Here is an 11761-nt window from a genome sequence, read left to right as displayed (position 1 = left end):
ATAATGCTGCAATAAACATAGGAGTGCATATATCTTTAGTGTTTTTGTTTCCTTTGGGTGAATACCCAATAAGGGGGATTACTGCATCATATGGAATTTAAAAGTTGGGGGGCGCCTGGGTGGCTCGGTCAGTTAAGCGTCCGACTTCGGCTCAGGTCATGATCTCACGGTCCGTGGGTTCGAGCCCCGCGTCGGGCTCTGTGCTGACAGCTCAGAGCCTGGAGCCTGCTTCAGATTCTGTGTCTCCCTCTCTCTGTGACCCTCCCCCGCTCATGCTCTGTCTCTCTCTGTCTCAAAAACAAATAAACGTTAAAAAAAAAAAGTTGGGAGATTTTACCCTAAGATGTATCTGTGCAGCTTTTCTTGAAAAAAAAAAAAACAACAACAAAAAAACAAAAAAAAAAACAAAACAAAACAATGTCTCCACAGGGCTCTCATTCCCACCTGTTGACAGCCCCCTTACTCTGAGCAGTGGCTTCCCTCTTACATGGTGTACGCTCCCTCCTCTGCTCCTTGTTATCTCCCTGACCCTGAAGCCAGGCACATGCCAGCTGTTATTTATTATTTCACTTTCATTGTTCTTCTGAGACTAGACAAATATTTTTTCTTTGTCCAGGTTGCTATTCAAAGTGAGAAAATAAAAGTTAAATTGAGAGAGCCCCGCGTTTCTAGGGGAACCGATGGAAAGATTCTAATGGTTAAAGGGAAGGGGAGTTTTTATATACAGACTCATTTCAAGTTGTTCATGTCGCCTTCTGACTGCTGTGTGGATTTGTGATTGCGACCCCGTGAGTACCCGTTTTCAGCACTCCCCACATTTTGAAAAGCAAGTTCACTTGCTACAAGCTTGTCCTCGGTGTTACCTCCAGGCCTCTGTCTCATTCATTTTATAACACCTCAAAGAAACTAATATCAAATGACTTGAGAAAGTAAGAGACCAACTGACCAAAGGTAAGATGTAAAATTCACCATGGCCATTAGCAAAGGGCAAAAATAAAATTTAGAAGTAATAGGATATGTGTGTTTTCCCCTTTTTGCTGACTGGTTCGAGAAACAAGGTGACTGTATTTTGAAAACTCACTATTAGGTCTCATAAGGGACATACTTTCTCTTTTCATCACCTGTAGGTATAATTTGCATCAATTTTCTTCAGGATCCACATGTAAGATTCTGCAAAGGTACCCAAGATGATATCTGTGAATACCCTTCCTTTCCACAAAAGCTTCAAATTAGAGATTTTAGAAAAATGCTTTGAGGCAGAAGACAGTTTCCAAAACTAAGCCTCAAGATATCAAAATCAGAACCCAACTTGAGTGTCTTCCTCATTAGTATAGTGGGGATACTCACTTTCTGCCTGTCAGAAACCAACTTTATTCCTGTTGGTAAAAAGCCAACAGAAAATGAGAGACTAGCACACAGATAGAACGATAGTGAAAAACATGGATCTTTTATTAAATGTTTCCATTTCTGGGAGAATCTTGGAAATCCCTAAAGTGCTGCAGACTACTCCCTGCAGTCAATTCCAGGAACCCATAATCCATTCTTACCACTTGCCTTGGTTAATAGCACCTTAGTGAGTAAAATGAGTCAACTCATCCAGAATGAGACATGAAAAAAATGCAGTTTTTTTAAGAGAGATAAGCCAGGAGAAAATGAACTGTTCAGGAGGGAGCTTAGAACCTCGAGAATGGAATTAATCTGTTTAGGATTTCAAGGGAGAGTTATTTTGCAAGAATTTATATTTGCAAGAATATATATTTGAGTAAATGATGAATCACTAAATTCTACTCCTGAAACCAATACTACACAATATGTTAACTAATTTGAATTTAAATAAATAAATAGATAAAATTTATATTCAAGTTGGCATATGAGAAAAATGGAGTCCAGGGAAAGTTTGAGTGAATAGCTAAAAGGGTTATACTTCCTAGATTTTGGGGAGGAAGAAATCTTTACATACAATTATTTGACATTTGCCACATTTTCTTTATCATTCGTTCTGTGTGTATGTGTGTCTGTCAACATAAATACATTTCTCTCCCTCTCTCTGTGTCCATATCTATGTTGTCTAATTTCACTCTGCCTTATCTCTCACACTGTTTGTGTGTATATATATATTTTTTTCTCTTTTCAGAACTATTTTTTTTAATTTTTTTAAAGCTTTATTTATTTTTGAGAGAGAGACAGAATGTGAGTGGGGGAGAAATGGAGAGAGAAAGACACAGCATCTGAAGCAGGCTCCAGGCTCTGAGCTGTCAGCACAGAGTCCGATGAGGGGCTCGAACTCACAGACTGTGAGATCATGACCTGAGCCAAAGTCTGACACTTAACCATTTGAGCCACCCAGGCACCCCTTTTCAGAACTATTTGATAGAAAGTTGCAGATAGCACAAGACTGCATCCCCAAATGTTTTAGCAGGCAGTATTGAAGAACACAGACATTCTCTTATATAACCACAAAACTATAAAAGACATTCAAGAAATGTAATACTAACACAATAATATTATCTAATATACAGTCCATACCCAAGTTTCCAAAATTGTCTCCAAATGTCCTGTGTATCTTGTGTTTTCTCCAGACCAGGATCCCTTTACAGATCCTGTTTTGCATTTGATTGTCATTTATCTTTAATCTTTCTTCTAGAGCAATCATCCTGCCTCCCACGCCATTGACATTTTTGATGAGTCCATACCAGTAGTCTTGTGTCTTCCTGTATTTTTAACTTAAATATGTATGTGTATGTCTGTGTGCATGCTTGCATATGTGTATGTTTTGCTTGCACTAACAGATCTCATTGTTTAAGAGCACAGGCGCTGGTTGGAAACATAGCTTCATATACCCATTTTAGGATCTTATACAAATTCCATAGCCTCTCTGTGCCTCAGTCACATCTAAACAATGGGTGCAAAATGGGTATAATAGTGACATGAAAATTTAGAAAGATACCAAGTGCATACTGGTGGCTGGTTATTGTTGTTTTTATTAGAGAATACATTCTACTTCAATCTTACAGTAGGTGGGAGTGTTTTGTGTGATTTTGGATATGTCTCAGTTACAAATGACTTAAAAATAATTTATTTTTGATTTAGAATAATGATATTAATTATAGTAGTATACCGACCTCTTGTTAAGATATAATTATGTAGTCTCTAATTATTATATCTAATGGTCCAGATTTAAGATAATGCCAACATTATATGGTTAATTATAACGCTGGCTAATATGTAGAGATTAATTGTGTGGGCTTGGGAGTTAAAGTATCTTGATTTGCCACCAAGCTTGGCCACTTACAAGCTATGTGCCTGAGCAAATCACTTATCTCTCTGGACTGTCATTTCCTTAGCCAGTAAGTGGGGATAATTACAACTATCTGAGAGACATGTTTCTAAAACTCCACGTTCCTTCCTTGTCACCCAAAAAGCCCTTTAAAATGCTTGCTATCAAAGTATCAGTGTAAAGTCTTCCCTGGAATGAAAAATTCCATGCATTACCTTGCTTTCAATAGATGTTACCAACGCTTAATAAAACTACTGATCATTGGTGATTTTATGATAAACCTAGTACAGGTTTACTTAATAGTAGCTAGGCCATCCTCTCTCTGTTATATATTTCTAAAGGATCTGGACCTTCTTTAGGTGATGTACATAAATCTGTGTCCCACAGGGTGAAAGTATTTGAGGATTTGCATTAGTTTGTGGAAGTTGTTTTGTTTCATTCTGTCACTATTTTTTAAATTTTTTTTTAAAAAATTTATTTATTTTTGAGAAACAGAGTGAGACAAAGCGTGAGCGGGGGAGGGGCAGAGAGAAAGGGAGACAGAATCTCTGAGTAAGCGGTCAGCACAGAGCCTGAAGTGGGGCTCGAACCCACGAACTGTGAGATCATGACCTAAGCTGAAGTTGGATGCTCAACCGACTGAGCCGCCCAGGCATCCCTCATTCTGTCACTATTAAAAGCTGGCAAGCATTTGGAAGAGAGGCAAGACAGCTTTTGGAAAGAACATGTGCTGTGGACAGAGTTAGCCTGGAACCATCCCTTACTGGCTATTTGGTAGTGGGAAACTAACTCAACACTTTTATGCCCTAATGTCCCCTTTTCTGAGAAATCATATGAAGAACAGTGCCTAAAACCTGGTGGCCATGTTCAGTTAATGCCTTGCTCCGTTCCTCCCTCCTCTCCTTTCTTTTCCCCTCCCTCCCTCCTTCTTGTCTTTCTTCCTTCCCTCCCTTTCTTCTTTCCTATCATCTTCTGCATTGTCCCTTTCTCTCCCTTTCTCTTATTCTCACTTCTTGGTACAGGAGCCAGTGCTAAGTACGTAAGTTAAGACCAGGTCCAGGGAAATATTTTTAGAGACTTTTTAGGAAATCCCATCCATTCCCCATAATGGCTTGAAAAATACTGCATCTGTGTCCTAAATATATCTCTGACCTTGGGACAAGGGTTTCATGTGCACCTTTGCCGAGGAAGGATCTCCCTTTCTACATGGCAATGTTAGGGTCTGCAGAAAACTCTCTCTCACAAGCTAAGCTAGCTGGAGATTGACATTTTTAAAAAGTTTATTTAAAAACATTTTATTTATTTTTTAATATTTATTTATTTTTGAGAGAGAGAGAGAGCAAGTGGGGGGGGGCTGCAAAAAGGGAGGGGGACAGAGGATCCAAAGGGGGCTCTGCACTGACAACAGAGAGCCTGATCCCGGGCTCTGTGTCACCAACCACGAGATCATGACCTGAGCTGCAGTTGGATGCCTAACCGACTGAGCCACCCAGGCACCCTGACATTTAAAAAAAAATAACATTTTATTTTAACAAATTCACAAGAAGACGCAAAAAAAAAAAAAAATAGTACAGAGAGGTCTGGTGTACACTTTCGCCAATATCCCCCCTTGGACGATCACATTTTACATAACTGGAGTGCAGCATTGGAGCTTGACATTCTGTAGTAGAAAATATCACCTTTCCTTCCTCAGTGAGACCAAGACACACGATGCCAGCTTGTTTGGAAATAGAAAAGTAATGACTTAAATATTGCAGTTTCAGCAGAAAACAGGCACAGGATGTTTTCTGTGGATGAGAAAAGTCTCATCTCTGTGGATGAGAGACTCCGAGAAAAGCTGAGGTTGCCCGCTCCTCTTTAGTTTATTTTTAAGTTTATTTATTTATGTTGAGAAAGAGCGAGTGGACAAGAGGGGGAGGGACAGAGAGCGAGGGAGAGAGAAAGAGAATCCCAAGCAGGCTCTGCACTGTCAGCTAGGAGCCCGAGGTGGAGCTCCCTCTTACAAACCGTGAGATCATGACCTGAGCTGAGACCAAGAGTCAGACGCTTACCCAACTGAGCCACCCAGGCGCCCCGGCCACCTCTTCTTCAAAGGCCCCCAGAAACAACAAAGGCAAAAGCTACCCCATGGCTTTCAGGATTTTGTTGCAGGCCACCCGATCAGATATGTTTGAGAAGGCAAGCCTATGTCTTTTACAGTTTGGTGTGCGGAGAGGTTGAAGAGGCATCTTTTAGATGTGTCAGTGTCAGGAAATTTGAATTCTCTTACAATCACTGAGAACCCCCAAAAGCTTGGATTTCCATCTGAAGATATTTACCTTATTAGAAATTAAATATATATAAAAATGTCACGTATTAATTCCTTTAAAATTAAGATATATCCCATGCTGATATATCTACTGGGTTTTTTTTTTTATTAAAAAAGTTACATTCCTCAGACAAAACGATTATGTGAAGAGTGACATTGTTTTTCATTTTTTAAGTTTCTTTTGAATCTGAATTAAAAGGAAACAGCTGGGGTTTATATCTGCCTCTGCATTCAATCTGTTTTGATATGTTACTTTGAAGTACGTGGAGAAAAGCTAGCTTCATACAAATACATAGTTGAAAATGATGTTTTAGTATTTGTTATGTTTTAAATTGTCTATTCAGATAATTATAGATGTAGTTCTTTGATACTACACTGAAACTCAAATAGAGGTTCCTTCAAAGTGTTTTTGTAATGTGGAATCTATCTAAAACCATATCAGTAACCTCTTGGGAGTCTTTTCTATTAAATACATTGTTGTTGTTTTAAATGTTTCTTTTGAGAGAGAGAGTGCATGAGCGAGCAGAGGAGGGGCAGAGAGAAAGAGAGAGAGAATCCCAAACAGGCCCCACACTGTCATCACAGAGCCAGATGTGGGGCTTGATCCCACAACCTTGGGATCATGGCCTAAGCTAAAGTCAAGAGTCAGACGCTTAGCTGACTGAGTCATCCAGGTGTCCCTAAAATGCGTTGTTATACATTACACCTTGACTGAGTCTTCTTTGAGTGTATGACCCTGTAATGTCACACATTGGTCACACCAAAACTATTGGTTCACTGGGTTATCAGCATCTTCCAATTGGTGACACATTTCATCATACAATATCAAAAAATCACATTTGTTAATACCATAAGTCTTCAAGTATTAGGGAGCTGTCAAGCTCATAGTGATGAATTTTCTAATTTTTCCCAGAAAGCTCAAATTTTGCCATTGGCAACAAATGCTGTTGGTTGGTTGTCTTTTTTTTTTTTTTTTTTTTTTTGACGTGACAGGTTTACTTTGATCATTTCTGAGATAGTGTCTGTCAAATGCCTAAGTCTGAATAGCCATAGTTTGTCATTCCTTCTTTCAAATAAAGCTGGTGTTTATTTGAGAACACCAAACGCAGCTGGTTTAGCTTGCTGGTCAAACAATCATAAAAGTGCTTCTCCTCTCCCACCATTACACTTGGGTGTGAAGAAAAGTGTTTATGTGAACTTCCCATTCCATCACACAGTAGAAGAGATTTGTAATCAAGGCTTGCTATTTCATAAAATTAATAGAGTTTTCTGCTTCCTTAGGATGTTTTTAAGTCAAACTGGCTGTTTTGATTTTTCTGTGTGAATGCGTATCTGTGAAGAACACAGTGACTGCTAACATAGCGTGGGCCCTGTGTTGATTTATACTAAAGTGTCAGCACTTTTATCCATTATGGCATGCATCACTGCAAATATCAAAACAGCGAAAAAGCAATATGTGCTGCTATTATTATGAAAATAGTTTTGACCTTTTAGTCCCATCTCTGAATGGGTCTCAGGTACCCTCAGAGATCTGTGCACCACACTTATTAAAGGCCGTAGGTCAATTCAGTTTTAATTCTGCTAGCATGCTTTCTGCCAGACTTCAGGGAGAATACTAAATTGTCTGAAACCCACTCTTGAAAGCTAAAAATTTGGTGGAGAAGACAGATATAAACAACTAGGTAAAAACCGTGCTAAATACTGGGTACTCTGGATGCTGAGGAGGGAGTAATTCTTTTGACTAGAGGAGGTAGGGGAAGTCTTCTCAAAAAGATCATCTGTGCTGAGCCTTGCAAACCACATACGATTTCCATGTTACAAGCAGAGGCATTAGCCCAAACACGTCTGAACCCTTAGGGAACATCAAAGAGCCTGGGTTGGCTAGGTGATAAGGTACCTCAAGAGTGGGCATTCCCATGAAAACAGAAAGGTAGGTAGGGGACTGGTTTGAGGGGACCCTGAAGGCGTTGGGAATATAGAATTTTTTTGTGTTGCATTGAACAGACATGTTAATTTAGCCTAGAGCTGTGGTTTACAAAGTGTGATCCCTGACCAACAGCATCAGCATCACCTGAGGACTGAGAAATGCAAATTCTCGGGCCCCACCAAGACCTACTGAATCAGAAACTCTGAGGATGGGGCTCAGAAATCTGTGTCTTCATAAATTCTCCTTGTTCAGATTCTGATGCCTGCTAAAATTTGGGAACCATTGGCTTAGAGCTGAGAATGCATGCCTTTATTTATTTTCAATTTTTTTAATGTTGATTTTTGAGAGAGAAAGGGGAGGGGAGGGACAGAGGGAAAGGGAGACATAGAATCTGAAGCAGGGTCCAAGCTCTGGGCTGTCAGCACAGAGCATGATCCGGGGCTTGAACCCACGAACCAGGAGATCATGACCTGAACCGAAGTCGGACACTTAACCCACTGAGCCACCCAGGTGCCCTGAGAGTGTGTGTCTTTAAAGAGAAGGCTCACCTGCAGCAGAATCAACTTGGGATGGGGGAGCCACACCTGCTTGTTCTGAGGCCTACCTCAGTGCTACCAACTGAGAACTTCTAAAAAGGAGCCTAGGAACCTGGGTGTTTGCAAACAAAGCAGGTGATCCTGACTGAAATATGAGCATCATTGACCTGGTAGAGATGAGGCTGAAGGAAAACTTCCGAATTTATACCAAATAATATATTTTGGTAGAAGGAATTTTGGAGAAAGGAATATAAACTTACATTTTGCCTAATTTCCATCGCAAAGTCACTACCTATTCATTTGCATTTTTATGAGGTCAAGAGCGAACTATGAATTCGCTATAGATTCACCAAGTAGACCCACCATTCTTTCTGGGAGCCTCCCCATGTATTAACAACCTTTACAACTTGTGATGTGGAGTTGGGGCCTGAGAGTGAAGTGCACCCGTAGTCACAAAGCGTGATAGGTTTTCTGGCAGAAGAGCCCTCCAGAATGAAGGCCCACGTTATCATTATCTAAGGGGAAGTTTTATCTCCTGGTAGTTCCTGAGACATCTGGATAGCTGCTTTTGCTTTTCTTCAGGCTAAGCGTATGTTAAGAGACACCCATAACTTAATTCCTCTGAGTAGTTACTCTAATCAGATGTGTTACTGTCTTGCGCTCTACAGTAAACTGGAGTTAAATAGAATGTAGCTGGATGTTAAATGGACAGTAATTTGCCAGGCACTTCAAAATTATAGAGTGTCCCACATAGATCTGTGCGAGATGAAGAAAAATACCTTGAGTGGATTTAGCTTATGTGTTGGAGCCTAGAAAGGGAACACTGATCTTGGATATTTAACCAGTAAATACTCTTGGAGATTTCCTGAGCAGCCAACTACCTGGATGAGACAGGATGGGAAATGGGCAACTTATTGGGTAAACCTTATAAGTGAAGTAGGGATAGAAAAGCCTACTCATTCTGCAGTAGGTGGATAGTGTCCTCAGTTTGAAAGTGGCTGGACTTGTGTTTTATAAAGTGCTTTAGGACACATGTATCCTAAAATCAGGAAAAGACAATAGTATATATTCAGTTCCCAAGTCCTTCTGCCTGGTCTATGTCCCAGAGATCATCTATATGAAAAGGTTTTTGTGGTTAGATAAACTTCAAAGAAGCCCATTCTTCATTGGGAGGAAAATTTCACATAATTAGAAAAGTTTTTTAAGAGTTCAGTATATTGACTTTGATTTAAGAGGAAAGGTGTCGTGGGGTTGTGGGTGAAGGAAGGGGGTTCTCAGACCCCTCCTGAAGGCACTTCAATCAGAAATCTATGCTTCTTATAGGTGCTTTCTGGTCCCATTTGCATTGGGATGTTGGTTTCTGAGATGCTTGACAGAAAATGAAAGTACTCAACCTGACCCAAGGCTTTAACTGACTCAGATGTCACCAGCACCTGCTCCTGCGGAGCAGGAGATGTGCTACCTAACTGCACTAAAACTGGCCAAAGGGTAGAATGGAGCCAGAAAGCATCGTTTTTGGCCTTTAATCTAAAACAAAACTCTGTCCATGACAGTTTAGAGACACACGGTCTTTTAAGGAATCGTTTGGGAAGAACCTGCTTGCACATTAATTGAGGAAAGTAAATTACAGCCCACTGGGACGCCAAGTCTTTTCTGCTTTACAACTGTCCATGTTGGTGACACTGGCCATGTTTTCCAAGTGGGAAGAAACACCATTTCTGCTGATAGGCAATTGCAACCTCCCTGACACTCATTATCTGCCTGGAAAGAGCGGTTTAAGTAAGCATGAACTCGATATGGCTTTTTTGCCAAAGCCTGTAGCGCTTGAATGAATATCTCCTAATATGTAATATTACTATGAATGTCCTCTTTCAAATTAAGCCAGAATTTATTGTGAACCTTCCATATGCAAAGTACTGTGTATGCTCGACCCGGTGGATATCTCCAAGTAAAAAAAGAGTTCTGGCTTCCATACCTTGGAATGTCCAATTTGTTTATTTATTTTTATTTTTTATTTAAAAAAAATTAATGTTTATTTTTAAGAGAGAGAGAGAGAGAGAGAGTGGGGGAGGGGCAGAGGGAGAGGAGACATACAATCCACAAAGTAGGCTTCAGGATCTGAGCTGTCAGCACAGAGCCCGATGTGGGGCTTGAATCCATGAACAATGAGATCGTGACCTGAGCCAAAGTTGGACGCTTAACCAACTGAGCCACCCAGGTGCCCCGGAATGTCCAATTTAGGGAGGACAAACAAGTATGTAAACAGTTTTAAGATAAAGCAGATTCTGATAGGTACTACAACAGAGGTGGAGAACAAATAGCTTACAAATGGTATAAAAACGCATTAAGTATGCAAATACACTTATGCACACACATGCTGAGTGGCTTATACATATCTAAAGCAAGGCCTCTACATTCATGTTATGTATCTTCAATACTTTTATCTTGGTGTAACTGAAGGAGAGGGAGGCACGTTTCTCTAGTGAATACCTGTTTTTTGGGGGTAGATTCAAGCATATTCAGGAGATTTCTTTATTATTCAATGACACTAAACAAATACTACCTACAACCTCAGACAAATTTTATCAGACAATCTTACAGTATTTAGAAATATTGTTGCCCAGGTCCAGATCTGAACTCTCCTTCCATACCAAAGAGATAAATGTATAATGGAAATGGGATTATGGAAATGTGAAATGTGGAATGAAACATGAAGCACCAGTATAATCTACTGAGGTCATTGGCCTGAAGGTGGGAACAAGATGAATAGGGGAGATACTTGGGGAGGTTTTTCAGATCACATGGACAGTGCTGGGGGAGATCCTCTAAGACTGAGACATTCTCAATAGCAATCACATAGGCAAATACTCACACAAGTCCTCCCATTACAGTGCATTATATTGGAAATACAACAGCAAGAAGACACAAATGGCACCTGCCCTCCAGAACCTCCCAATATACTGGGAAATCAGATCAAAGGGTGTCAAAGGAAAGATGAATGATATAGATGAGAAAAACCCAAGGGTAGCAGAGCTTCCCAGGAGCAGGACAGATGGGAGGTGCGGTGGCTGGAAGAAGACTTCTAGGAGGAGGTAGGATGGGAGGTGAGCCTTCAGGGCCAGGTCAGAGTGAGACAGGCAGAGAGGATACCCACATTCCAGGAGGCAGAGAAAAACTTAACATACCCTCATCCACACCATGTTTTGCATCCAGCTTCAGGAGACATTGTCACCCTCCTGCTGTCCCATTGACCTTCTGGGAGTCCACAGATCTGAGGTTAAGATGCCCTGCTCCCACGCTTATTAAATTGCAAGACTGCATGCTCTTTGAGCAAAACAGGATTCCTTTTCTACTAATCGAGTAGGAAGCAACACTCAATGCTGGGCAACTGAAAGAAAAACCCTTCTGCCACCCAAATTACTTAATTATAAAAACTAATAACTCGAACATAAAAGAAACACCCCTGTGTGTATGCCCCATTTCCTTTCACCATTCTTACCTCTAAATGTTTAATTTTGTGTGTTTAAAAGCAAGGACTGTGGTTTCACTTAAAACAGAGAGAGGGTTGCTTGCTATGATTTCTTGCAACCGGATGCATCTATGTGTTTTTCTTCCTACTCCTTGATAAATGACATTGCAAACATTAATAATTAAGTCACAGTCGTCTTGAAATAAATTATGGTTACAAATACTTTATATTTTGTAAAGTTATC

Source organism: Panthera uncia, assembly GCF_023721935.1.
Source record: "Panthera uncia isolate 11264 chromosome A1 unlocalized genomic scaffold, Puncia_PCG_1.0 HiC_scaffold_17, whole genome shotgun sequence".
Taxonomy (NCBI): domain Eukaryota; kingdom Metazoa; phylum Chordata; class Mammalia; order Carnivora; family Felidae; genus Panthera; species Panthera uncia.
Note: the sequence above shows the minus strand (reverse complement) of the source record.